The 14,388-nt window shown below is 42.1% G+C and overlaps 1 pseudogene; it reads left to right on the plus strand.

Moving 5' to 3' along the window:
* LOC147088202 (NACHT, LRR and PYD domains-containing protein 3-like) overlaps positions 1 to 14,388 on the plus strand; it is a 53,353-nt pseudogene that overhangs the window by 12,042 nt on the left and 26,923 nt on the right.

Raw genomic sequence — 14,388 nt, forward strand, 5'->3', positions numbered from 1 at the left:
CTGATACACAGCGAAACCACATATACACCTGGCAGGACACTGATACACTGTGAAACCACTTACACACCTGTCAGGATCCTGATACACTGAGACACCCCATACACACCTGGCAGGATGCTGATAAACTGTGAAACCCCACGCACACCTGGCAAGAAGTTGATTCACTGTGAAACCCCATACACAGCAGCCAGGACCCTGATGCACTGTGAAACCCCATAGTCATATGGCAGCATTCTGAAACAGAGTGAAACCCCATACACATCTGGCAGGATCCTGATAAACTGTGAAATACCATACACACCTGGCAAGATCCTGATACACTGTGAAACCCCATACACACCGGGCAGGATCCTGATACACTGTGAAATCCCATACACACCTGGCAGGATCCTGATACACTGTGAAACCCCATACACACCTCGCAGGATCCCGATACACTGTGAAACCCCATACGCACCTGGCTGGATCCTGATACACTGTGAAACAGCATAAACACCTAGCATGATCCTGATACACTTTGAAATCCCATACACACCTGGCAGGATCCTGATACTTTGTGAAAGCCCATACACACCTGGCAGGATCCTGATACACTGAAACCCCATAAAAACCTGGCAGGATCCTAATAAAATTTGAAACCCCATACACGCCTGGCATGGTCCTGAAACACTGTGAAACCCCATATACACCTGGCAGGATCCCGATACACTTTTAAACCCGATACACACCTGGCAGGATCCTGATACACTGTGAAACCCCAAACACACCTGACAGGATCCTGATGCACTTAAACCCAACAACACCTGGCAGGGTCCTAATACACTTTGAAACACCATACACACCTGGCATGATCCTGATACACTGTGAAATACCATATACACCTGTCAGGATCCTGATATACTGTTGTTAGTTTCGAATTTTGGAGAAAGCAAGGCGGAGATGGAATTGAGGAGAAGTACAGAATTTATTAAAAAAACTGAGAGAAAAACTTCTATACAAGGGAGCGTCACCCTGCTTCCTCAAACAAGAGGTGTACTCACAAAGGAAACACAGTGATTCATTCAAATTATACACTTCTATAAGCAACGCCCACTTTACTACAGAATGGGTCTTGCACATACAAACAGTGTCATAAAAGCTGCTCTTTATTGGTTTATGTTATTAGTCGCTCAGCTGCCGGGTCCACCCTTCAACTGTTGGATCCACCCCCTTGAACTCCAGTACCTTTGGACCATGCTAGTCACAGATGTGGATTGTAACCTTACTCCCCGCATTTCTGTTGTTATCTCTTCTCCGTTGTCTGTTATCTCTTCCCCGTTGTAGGCATGGTGAATTGCTTGAGAAAACATGTTTTCTTCTTAACTGTCGAACAAGGCGGGTAATTGCAAGGCCACAGTGATTCATATGTTCTGAGACTATCGAATTTAGTTGTTAATTGTACTCTTATCTCCTAGGAGGACAGGGCAGTGTTGCTGTAAACACATATTCCCATCCCCTTATCACTTCTATATATCTTTGATATTTGATATTCGACCTTGCTTCATCCCTACTATCTGTTCCCAGCTGCAATTGTCAATCTCTGTTCTAAGAATTGATAACCCAACTTTATCTTTAAAAGCTAACATAGTCACGTATCCCAGAATTCATTGCGAACAGGCTGAACCTTTCAGTTTAACATAGTCAAGTATCCCAGAATTTATTGGGAAGAAACTGGATCCTTCATTCCCCATTCCAAGCCCCGGAAAGGACACTTGAAGCGGGGTTTGTAGTGAGTGTTCTCTGCGCTACGTTAGTGTGATAAGCTGGTGGCATTATATTATTGCAGAAAAGTATATAGGTTTTCCCCAAACAAATAGCATGAATGATGAAGTGTTTCCTGTAACCCCCCCCTCCCAATTTGTCCTATACTCCCCCGTCCCAAGGCCTATGGCTATTCCAGGTATGCCGCACATTTGTTGCATATGTTCTGGTGTGAGTCCTGTCGGGTTGGCTACCCGTCGACGCACCAGGTATGCATCAGATGAGTAAAGTTAATATTTAGGCATTCCCTGATTCATTGTATGATCGCTTCATTAATCATACACTTGATTTTTCCAACAAGTTGTTAAAGTCATCATCTGAGACGCTTGGAATAGGAGCAGTACAAGCATTAGCAGTTTTAACCACTTGTTTTGCATTTTGTATTATCCGAGTCCGTTTACATTTCCTGCATGTCATAAATAACAAGGTCAGGAGAATTACTAACTGCACCACGACTACTACATGTGCAATCAGTCGGATCCATGGATGGATCTCTACATTTAGTCCCCAGACTATCCTTTCATCTCTGCCCGCTGCTCCTGTTGCTGCATGATATGATCTGGCAGTAACGGCCCTGATCTGATCCCTTAACTAAATTCAATTCACTGTTCCTGTTGCGGTGTTCCAACTCTGCCCCGCCTGGGGAATCCTCTGTTCCTTCTATATTTCTAATTCTAACCCACCTGCGGTCTCCTCTACATTGCTTCTGATCTTCTCTTTCGGTGTGCTCAATTATTTTGATAGTGCTGGTTCGTCATGGACATGAGTACACAATTGGCATAAGTATCAAAGTCTAGCTACATAGTGTATATGTCTATCAGAAACAGTATAATTACGAGTTGGATAACTACCAGAGCGTGTGAAGTAATACGAACACAAGGATGTGCTGATGTATTAAGGCCAATATCCCACCAGTGTGAGTTTTCCTCTATACTGTCAATTTCAATATCTATTCTCGAGTTGTCTTGCTCCAAAACATAAAAATGCTTTAGGGAGCAGTTCAGTCGCATCATGAGCTCAATGAAACCCTCAAGCAACAGGGGAATATCGTACCTGAATTGTGCCACATAATTGTGCAGCTCCTACTTAAGTATCTCATTTATTGTCAATTTCACTTGAGCATAGGTTTTGATATTATGTGAAAAGTGTTGATCAGCTCATACTGGATTCGCACTGGTTTTTCCCACGCTCTGTTACCTACAAAACACAATTATTACAGTCAGAGTTAAATTCAGTCTTACAATCATTTCAAGCGACATTACCGTTTAACATCTAATCAACAAATCATGGACTTAAAAGATTCTCCAGATCTTTTTTTCCCGTATACATCTTGCGAATAATTCTTGCTAATCTGATTTCTCCTAAGCCTCAATTGTCCCAATCGAAATTCTATGTAACTCTCCACTTCAACTTTAATTTCAGTCCCTCTAACATGTGTTTAACCCTATTCTGATTGTTTCATTAATTAGATAGCTTCTCGATGGAGTATGTATCAATGCTTTAAAGGTTGCCTCGCTCTCCTGAGCCACATTAACTGCTTCATGTCCTGCTGTTATCAAGTAACTGCGCATGTCCGAGACCCGTTCGTCAGTGCAGATTAACCAAACTTTCCCTGATGGAAATTGCCTCATACGTGGTGAAACATATTTCCAAATCTCAATATCGTGCCACACGTGCCATCCGATACAAGCCTTTCTCGGGCTTTCAGGTTTCTTATCAAAAGATTGTGGTCATCTGGAGATCTTTGCTCATCTTCCACCATATGTCCCCGATGTCTTGGATAGTGGCCAGATTATCAAATTAAGTTGTCTTAAAAAGTTCATTATAGACAAGGACACAAATGTCTCCAATAGAAAGCTATCAATTTACTATTCTTTACTACAAATTTCTGGTTTGGAAAATTCCCATTCAGTTGTTTCTGTTTCAATTTAAACCATCAATCACCTTCCTTTCTCCATTATACACATCCCATTAATTATCATTCATATCTCATTCATGAGTCCTGGATGAACTTTACTGTCCAGTACAATATTTAAGATAGAAAACATAGATCAAACGTTCTCACTTGATCCAAGTTATTGACACTTTTTATTTATCATTATTTTAGAGGATCTTTTATTTTCCCAAAATTAACCAATATATAGTGCCTGAGACCATTTTGTTATTCCAAAATATCCCAAAATCCAAACAGCAGTACAGTTGAACTGACAGGTTTTGTCAATGTTCAATTTCATTTCTATCAATTTATCCTCCATTTCCAATGCCAGAAACAAGTGATTATCAGGCTAGGTAGCTTATACAGTGTTTTAACATTAGAGATAGAAGTGCTGCAATTAGTTTACAAGGTTACGTACATATAAAAAAAGAAAGAAGATAATCCATTTTGACTCTGCGTAGAGACCAAGGAGTTAATTTATCAAATCATAATTTTCCTTCTGTCACTGTGGGGAAATATTAACTTAACTTAATGAGACTTAAATTTAAGAATGACAAATATCTTAAAAATTCATTCAGTAATACTACTGTTGTTGCTTGGTGAACAAACAGCTGTCAGTGGAAAGGGTTAACACTTTTGCAGGTTTTTAAGAAGGTGGAGCAAAACATTATCAGGCACGTGTAATTGCCTCACTTCAGGTAAATTTAAAAAAGCTTTCCCGATCGAAAAGACAGTTGTGTTTTCACACTTTAACTAAACACGAAAATGGAGGAAATATGGACCGTGAAGGAAGACGGGTTTGAGCAAAGTTCACAAGCTAAGTAAGTCTTTGTAATGGACTCTGCAACTGCAAGATTTTTCTGATTATTGATAGACCGTGAGAGTTGGCACTGTCCCGTGAATATTTACACCACAAGCATTTGCTTAGCGTTTTGCTACGAAAGAACGGCTACTTTGCCTGAAGAAAATCCCAGAAGCAGTTAAAATGCTGGTGTTTGAGTGACAGTATATTGTTGGCCTTAATTATTGGTTAGCTGCAGTTTATCAGCGTTACTTCACTGATTGTAATAATCCGATGTGTTTTTATCAGGCTAGGGAACTGGTGAATGGAGGCAAGATCCTCCATTCTACTGGTTAAGGTTCGCTTGAAGTCAAAATACTGATTCACTGAATCAGTGAAACGTTAGCACTGAGGTACCATTTTCATTAATAAGTTCAAAACAAGTGATACAATACATTGCTGATAATTATACAGGTCTTTATCAGTTTGCAACTAACCACAGATAAGCGCTCTCTCAGCTTATCATCCACTTCTCCCTCACACGGTGCTGTTCCACAAAATTGTGCTCCAGTCAAAAACGAGGTCAGAGGATAACACTTAGTGATTGTTCTGCTAGACTAAACAGACTTATGCATGGTCTGGTAATCCCAGGGCAGGAGCAATTACGAGGGCTTGCTTAACTTTTCAAAATCTGTTTCATGGTCGGGGCCCCTGTCCGCCAACTCCTGGGATGGTTTCCACCCTTTGATAAAATCCTGTCGGGTCATTATCCTCACAACTTTAGCGTTTGTATTTACCCCATCTTCCAGATCAAAATCTGACATTGCTGCTTGTAAGTACGGGAGACTGTAAGAAATAAAAGCACGCAGCCAGTGGGTGCATGCTGCACCTGTTATTTGTCCTCTCGGTCCTAGTGCCCCTCTCATGTGGGCCAAAGTCTGTCGGCAAATTTTGCCAGAGTCTCATTTTCACCCTGCTCTATGTCCGCTATTGCTTTAAAACGATACCCTTTTCACTGTCCCATCACTTGGGCAATCGTCAGCTTCAGCCCCTCATAATCTCCCAGTAGGAGGCCTGCATAAACACCGGCACTTAGAGTGAATAGCAGGAAGCGCTTTTTCTCTTCCTCATCCAAGTTGTTCAAACCAGCCATTGGTTCCACCTCTAGATAATGCCATTCTGATTATTTATCACCCGGCTCCCAAGGTACTGTTCTTTATGTATCCTAGGTAGATTACTTCATCCTTCCCTACCTGTACCTTTCTATGACTTACCTTTAGTCCCGCATTCTGTAGGGCTTCTAGTATCGTAGTCAATTAAATATTGTAGAGGGGCCTGCCAATATCTGATGTTCTCGTGGAGCGGAGTTATCTTATACAATACAGTCTGCACAAATTTACACGAACCAGAATTTCACCGTGGCCACAATGAAAGTCTGCTGCTAATAGGTTAATTAACCTCATAACTCTAATTTAATCCAGATAATTTTTTTTTTGAAACTAACTAACAGGGGGCAAGGAACATTAGATTTGGTCCTGTGTAATCAGACAGGATTAATTAAAAATGTCCTAGTAAAGGATCCCCTTAGAATGAGTGTCCATAACATGGTTAAATTCTATATTCAATTAGAGGGTGAGAAGGTTGGATCTCAAACAAGCGTGCTGAGCTTGAATAAAGGAGACTATGAAGGTATGAGAGCGGAATTGATTAGAGTGGACTGGGAAAATAGATAAAGGGTAAGACGGTACATTATCAGTGGTGTACATTTAAGGAGTTATTTTACAACTTCCAAAAAATATATATTCCACTGAGGAAAAAAGGGTGTAAAAGAAAACATAGCCATCCGTGGCTAAGTAAAGTAATTAAGGATAGTATCCGACTAAAAACAAGGGCATATAAGGTAGCTAAATTTAGTGGGAGGATGGAAAATTGGGAAGTCTTTAAAAGACAGCAAAAGATAACAAAAAGATTGATTAAGAAAGGGAAGATAGATTATGAAAGTAAAGTAACAAAAAATATGAAAACAGGCAGCAAAAGTATATAGTTATATGAAAAAAAAAAGGGTGGCTAAAGTAAATGTTGGTCACATAGAGGATGAGACAGGGAAATTAATGGTGGGAAACATGGAGATGGCAAAAACGGTGAACAATTATTTTGTATCATTCTTTACAGTAGAGGACACCAAGAATATCCCAACACTGGACAAACAGGGGGCTCTAGGGGGGGAGGAACTAAATACGAATAAAATCACTAAGGAAGTGGTACTTGGTAAAATAATGGGACTCAAGGTGGATAAATCCCCTGGACCTGATGGCTTGCATCCTAGGGTCTTGAGGGAAGTGGCGGTAGGTATTGTGGATGCATTGGTAATAATTTTCCAAAACTCCCTGGACTCAGCAAAGGTCCCGGCAGATTGAAAAACTGCTAATGTAACACCCTCATTTAAACAGGGTAGTAGGCAGAAGGCTGGAAACTATAGACCTGTTAGCCTAACATCTGTGGTTGGTAAAATGTTAGAGTCCATTATTAAGGAGACAGTAATGTGACATTTGGATAAACATAATTTAATAGGACAAACTCAGCGTGGTTTCATGAAGGGGAAGTCATGTTTGACAAATTTGCTTGAGTTTTTGGAGGAAGTAACATACAGGGTGGATAAAGGGGAACCATTGGACGTAGTGGATTTAGATTTCCAAAAGGCATTTGACAAGGTGCCACACAAAAGATTATTGCTCAAGATAAAAAATCACGGGATTGGGGGCAATATTCTGGTGTGGGTGCAGGATTGGCTTTCTAACAGAAAGCAGAGAGTTGAGATAAATTTTTCATTCTCAGATTGGCAACCAGTAACTAGTGGCGTTCCGCAGGGGTCAGTGCTGTGCCCCAACTCTTTACAATCTATATTAACGATTTGGAGGAGGGGACCGAGTGTAACATATCAAAGTTTGCAGATGATACAAAGATGGGACGGAAAGTAGTCAGTGAGGAGGACATAAAAAACCTGCAAAGGGACATAGACAGGCTAATTAAGTGGGCAGACATTTGACAGATGGAATACAATACTGGAAAGTGTGAGGTTATGCACTTTGGCAGGAAAAATCATAGAGCAAGTTATTATCTTAATGGCAAGAAACTGGAAACTACTGTAGTACAAAGGGATCTGCGGGTCCTGGTGCACGAAACTCAAAAAGTTAGTATGCAGGTGCAGCAAGTGATCAAGGAGGCCAATGGAATGTTGGCTTTTATTGCTAGGGGAATGGAATATAAAAACAGAGAGGTATTGCTGCAGTTGTACAAGGTATTGGTTAGACCGCGCCTGGAATACTGCATACAGTTTTGGTGTCCATACTTAAGAAAAGACATACTAGCTCTCGAGTCAGTACAAAGAAGTTTCACTCGGTTAATCCCGGGGATGATGGGGTGGTCATATGAGGAGAGGTTGAGCAGATTGGGACTCTACTCATTGGAGTTCAGAAGAATTAGAGGCGATCTTATTGAAACATATAAGATTGTGAAGGGGCTTGAACGGGTGGATGCGGTGAGGATGCTACCAATGATGGGTGAAACCAAAACTAGGGGGCATAATCTTAGAATAAGGCGCTGGTCTTTCAAAACTGAGATGAGGAGAAACTTCTTCACTCAGAGGGTGGTAGGTTTGTGGAATTTGCTGCCCAGAAAGCTGTGGAAGCTACATCATTAAATAAATTTAAAACAGAAATAGATAGTTTCCTAGAAGTAAAGGGAATAAAGGTTTATGGGGAGCGGGCAGGAAATTGGACATGAGTCTAGGTTCGGAATGGTCATGGCCCTGTGGGTAGTGGAGTGGGCCCAGGGGCCCTGTAGCCTCGTTCTGCTCCTACTGTGCTCTAATTCTGTTTTTGATTTCAGGAGATGGTTTTATTCCTGTTCCTGTCTGGGGTGGAGATCGCCTTTACAGAAGGTAAGTACTGTAGAAAATGTCGGGACAGAGTGATCTCCTGGAAGAATTTCGATCGCTTAGATGGGTCGGAGAGGAATTTCCCAGATTTATTTCTCCCAAATTGGCCATTGGGTCTTTTATCTGGTTTTTCGCCTCTCCCGGGAGATCACATGGGTTCGGGTGGATGGAGAGTGATAGAAGATTTGAGGTTCGGATCAGATCAGCCATGATCTCATTGAATGGTGGAGCAGGCTCGAGGGGCCGATTGGCCGATTCCTGCTCCTATTTCTTATGGTCTTATGTTCTTTTGTAACCAGTTTCACTTGAACAAAAAAGAAGGAAGCCACATTAACAGAGAAACAATCACTGATGCTCTGTAAACATTCACATTAAAATTCATTTTCTTCCAGGCACAGTGGAAACTGTAACTTCAAGGCTGAAGCTTATCTTTTGTAAAACAATGAACAGATAACAGTAAATTACATCATATTTCTTATTGTCCTTTCTTCAGATATCTTTCCAAATTATTGTAAAAACATTGAATATAACTGGAAAAAAATTATATTTTCACATTTAATCAAATCAAATCAAACTGCTTTAGAAAATTTCACCATATCAACCGTGACTCCAAGTTTCAATCGTAGACTGAAACTTAATCTTGCTTAATAAAATGTTTTTTGCTCTTCTCAGATTTACACACCAGCTTAGCTTAAATTGTAGTTCAAAGTTCTTTTCAATTCTGGGGCACAATCTTACAATAAATTGTTAAAACTTCCAAAAAGAGTTAAACGCTTTTAATACAGAGAAGTGGGAGGAGCTAACACACACATAACAGACATTTTTTAAAGACAGACTTTTCAGACAAAAGAAATACTGTAACTTCTTAAACATTCATAGTCAGGAAAACATTCACACTTTAACCCACATTTTATTACAAACTGAAATTCCAGCATTTTTTTAATGTTCCTTTCACTTAGCAACCTAGAGTTTTATTTGCCTCGGTACAGACATTAATAATTTTCATGTCGGTGAAGCTTTAAATTTCTCTTTTGTTTCTCTTTTTTAAATCGGTGTCTCAGCAGATTTTCCTGGCTTTCAAAATCCCTGTTTTTTCTTCCCCTTCCGTCGCTGAGTTTCCAAATTGGTTAGCCTGCAAATTAGATCTTTTTCCTTCTTTATCTCTCCATCTCCCTCCTGCACTTTATACTTAACCACCTGGCTATGTTTCTCGCTTAACCCATTGTGTTTTCTTTGAGACAGACTTTCCGAAATGAAGTTCATCATATTTTTTCCAAAGGGGACTCAGTCTCCTGTGATTAAACGATCCGTCAATTATGAATTCATGTGCACTCCCCTCGGGGTTTATCCCTCCTCAAGAGCAGCAGCTGATCAGGAAGCTACTTTCGAGGTTGGATCTATTACACAATTGTTACCTATATTCTTATACTCTATCTTATACTGCATTGGCACAAATGTGTCACTTTATAATCAAAATTAGAAATATACACTTATCAAAAATATACACTTATGTCTAATCAATTCCGAGAGTCCGCAGTCTCCATGAGGAATAATTTTGCTATGTGGGTAATTTAATACTGACTGACCATACATGGTTTAGCCCTACTGGTGATGAGCGAGTCCGTGTTCCTCCTAAAAGCCTTCCTCTGGCTTCCCTGCTTAGGAGGCGACGCCGACCTGCCTTAACCGCCACTCAGCGTATTTTAACCCCTATGGTCCTCTTACCTGCAGTATCCCACCTGACACCAACTGTTAGATTCGAATTTTGGAGAAGCCGAGGCGGAGACGGAATTGAGGATAATTACAGAATTTAATAAACAACTTAGAGAAACTTGTATACAAGGGAGAGTCACCTGCTTCCTCAAACAAGAGGTGTACTCACAAAGGAAAAACAGTGATCATTCACGTTATACACTTCTATAAGCAACGCCCACTTTACCACAGAAATGGGCGAGCACATACAAACAGTGTCATAACAGTTGCTCTTCATTGCTTTATGTGGTTAGTCGCTCAGCTCTCGGGTCCACACTTCAACTGTCGGACCCGCCCCCTTGAACTCAAGTACCCTTGGACCATGCTAGTCAGAGAGGTGGATTGTAATCCTAATCCCCACATTTCTGTTGTTATCCCTTCTCCGTTGGAAGCATGGTCAATTGCTTGAGAAACATGTTTTCTTCTTAACCGTCGAACAAGGCAGGTAATTGCAAGGCCACAGTGATTCATGTGATTGGAGTCTATTCGAATTTAGTTGGCAATTGTACTCTTAGCTCCTAGGAAGACAGGGCAGTGTTTCTGTGAGCACATATTCCCATGCCCTTATCACTTCTATGTGTCTTTGATGTATGATATTCGACCTTGCTGCATCCCTACTATCTGTTACCAGCTGCATTTGCCAGTCTCTGTTCTAACAACTGAGAACGCATCTTTATCTTAAAAATCTAACATAGTCAAGTATCCCAGAATTCATTGGGGGAAGCTGGACCTTTCGGTTTAAAATAGTCAAGTACACGAGAATTCATTGGGAACAAAATGGATCCTTCACTGTGAAACCCCATACACTCCTGGCAGGATCCTGATAAACTGTGAAACCCCATACACATCTGGCAGGATCCTGATACACTGTGAAGCCCCATACACACCAGGCAGGATCATGATACACTGTGAAACCCCATACACACCTGGAAGGATCCCGATATACTGTGAAACCCCATACACACCTGGCAGGATCCCGATACACTGTGAAACCCCATACAAGCCTGGCAGGATCCTTATACACCGTGAAACCCGAGACAAACCTGGCAAGATCCTGAGACACTGTGAAACGCCCTACACACCTGGCAGGTAACTGAGACGCTGTGAAACTCCATACAAAGCTGGCAGGATCCTGAGACACTGTGAAACCCCATACACACCAGGCAGGATCATGATACACTGTGAAACCCCATACACACCTGGAAGGATCCCGATATACTGTGAAACCCCATACACACCTGGCAGGATCCCGATACACTGTGAAACCGCATACAAACCTGGCAGGATCCTTATACACCGTGAAACCCCAGGCAAACCTGGCAAGATCCTGATACACTGTGAAACGCCCTACACACCTGGCAGGTAACTGAAACACTGTGAAACTCCATACAAAGCTGGCAGGATCCTGAGACACTGTGAAACCCCATAAACACCTGGCAGAATCCTGAAACACTGTGAAAACCCATACACACCTGGCAGTCTCCTGATACACTGAAAACCCGTACACACCTGGCAGAATCCTGATTCAGTGAGAAACCCCATAAACACCAGGCAGGATCCCAATACACTGTGCAACCCCATGCACACCTGGCAGGACCCGGACTCAGTGTGAAACCCCTTACACACTTGGCAGGCAACTGCGACACTGTGAAACCACATAAACACCTGGCAGGATTCTGATACACTGAAAACTCATACATACCAGGCAGGATTCTTATACACTGTGAAACCCCATACACACTTGGCAGGATCCCGATACACACTTGGCAGGATCCCGATACACTGTGAAACCCCTTAAACATCCGGCAGGATCCTGATTCACTGTGAAACCACATGCACACCTGGCAGGATCCTGATACACTCTGAAACCCCATAGACACCTGGCAATTTCCTGACACAATTTGCAACTCCTTAAACACGTGCCAGAATCCTGATTCGCTGTGAAAGCTCAAACACACCTGTCAGGATTCTGATATACTGTGATACTGCATACACATCTCGCAGGATTCCGATACACTGTGAAACACCAGACGCATCTTGCAGGATCCTGATACACGGTGAAAGCCCATACACACCTGGCAGGATCCTGATACACTGTAAAACCCCATACACACCTGGCAGGATCCTGATACACTGAAAAACCCCATACACACCTGGCAGGATCCTGATACCTTGTGAAACCCCATAAAACCTGGCAGGATCCTGATACACTGTTAAACCCCATACACACCTGGCTGGATACTGATACACTTTGAAAACCCATACACACCTGGCAGGATCCTGCTACAATGTGAAACCCCATAAACGCCTGGTAGAATCCTGTTACACTGTGAAACCCCATACACACCTGGCAGGATCCTGATACACTGTGAAACCCCATACACACCTGGCAGGATCCTGATACACTGTAAAACCCAATACACACCTGGCAGAATCCTGATACACTGTGAAACCCCATACACAACTGTCAGTTTTCTGATACACTGAACACCCGTACACACCTGGCAGAATCCTGATTCAGTGGGAAACCCCATAAAGACCAGGCAGGATCTCAATACACTGGGAAACCCTTAAACACCTGGCAGCATCCTGATTCACTATGAAACCCCATACACACCTGGCAGGATCCTGATACACTGTGAATCCCCAAACACACCAGGCAGGATCCCGATACACTGTGAAAACCCATACACAGCTGGCAGGATCCTGATACACTGTGAAACCCCATACACACCATGAGGATCCTGATACACTGTGAAACCCCGTACATACCTGGCAGAATCCTGATTCAGTGTGAAACGCCATACAAACCTGGCAGGATCCTGATACACTGTGAGATCCCATACACACCTGGCAGGATCCTAATATACTGTGAAACCCCATACACACCTGGCAGGATCCTGATTCAGTGTCAAACCCCAAAGGTAAGGAGTCACACAAAACCAGGTTATAGTCCAACAGTTTTATTTGAAATCACAAGCATTTGGATCGCTGCTCCTTCGTCAGGGGAAGTGGAGAGATGCCTGCAGACACAGATTATATAGTCAGAGAATAATGTCGGATGATTACAGGTAATCTTTCTACTGCCATTTATCTGATACGCTGTGGAACCCCTTAAACAGCTGGCAGGATCCTGATTCACTGTGAAACCCCAAACACACCTGATATGATTCTGATATACTGTGAAACCGCATACTCATCTGACAGGATTCTGATAAACTGTGAACATAAGAACATAAGAATATAAGGAGTAGAAGCAGGAGTAGGCCATACGGCCCCTCGGGCCTGCTCCACCATTCAATAGGATCATGGCTGATCCGAATCTAGACTCACGTCCACTTCCCTGCCCTCTCCCCATAACCCCTAATTCCCTTATCTGCTGTTTTTATACTCCATGCCCCTCGCAATAAAAGCCAAGGTTCCATTGGCCTTCCTGATCACCTGCTGCACTAGCATACTAACTGTTTGTGTCTCATGCACCAGGACCCCCAGATCCCTTTGTGCTGTAGCACTTTGCAGTTTCTCTCCATTTAGATAATAACTTTCTCTTTGATTTTTTCTGCCAAAGTGCATAACCTCACACTTTCCAACAATATATTGCATCTGCCAAATCTCTGCCAACTCACTTAGCCTATCTATGTCCTTTTGCAGGTTTTTTATGTCCTCCTCACTCACTGCTTTCCCTCCCATCTTTGTATCATCAGCAAACTTGGATATGTTGCACTCGGTCCCTTCCTCCAAATCGTTGATATAAATTGTAAAGAGTTGCGGTCCCAGCACTGACCCCTGCAGAACACCAATAGTTACTGATTGCCAGCACGAGAATGAACCATTTATCCCAACTCTTTGTTTTCTGTTAAATAGCCAATCTTCCACCCATGCCAGTATATTACCCCCAATCCCGTGATTTCTTATCTTGATCAGTAATCTTTTGTGTGGAACCTTGTCAAATGCCTTTTGGAAGTCCAAATACACTACATCCACTGGTTCCCCTTTATCCACCCTGTATGTTTCATCCTCAAAGAATTCGAGCAAATTTGTCAAACATGACTTCCCCTTCATAAAACCATGCTGACTCTGTCCTATTAAATTATGTTTATCCAAATGCTCTGTTAATGTTTCCTTAATAATGGACTCCAACATTTTGCCAACCACAGATGTTAGGCTAACTGGTCTATAGTT

Source organism: Somniosus microcephalus, unplaced genomic scaffold, assembly GCF_052327205.1.
Source record: "Somniosus microcephalus isolate GS21.2 unplaced genomic scaffold, FLI_Smic_1.0 unresolved_chr5, whole genome shotgun sequence".
Lineage (NCBI taxonomy): Eukaryota > Metazoa > Chordata > Chondrichthyes > Squaliformes > Somniosidae > Somniosus > Somniosus microcephalus.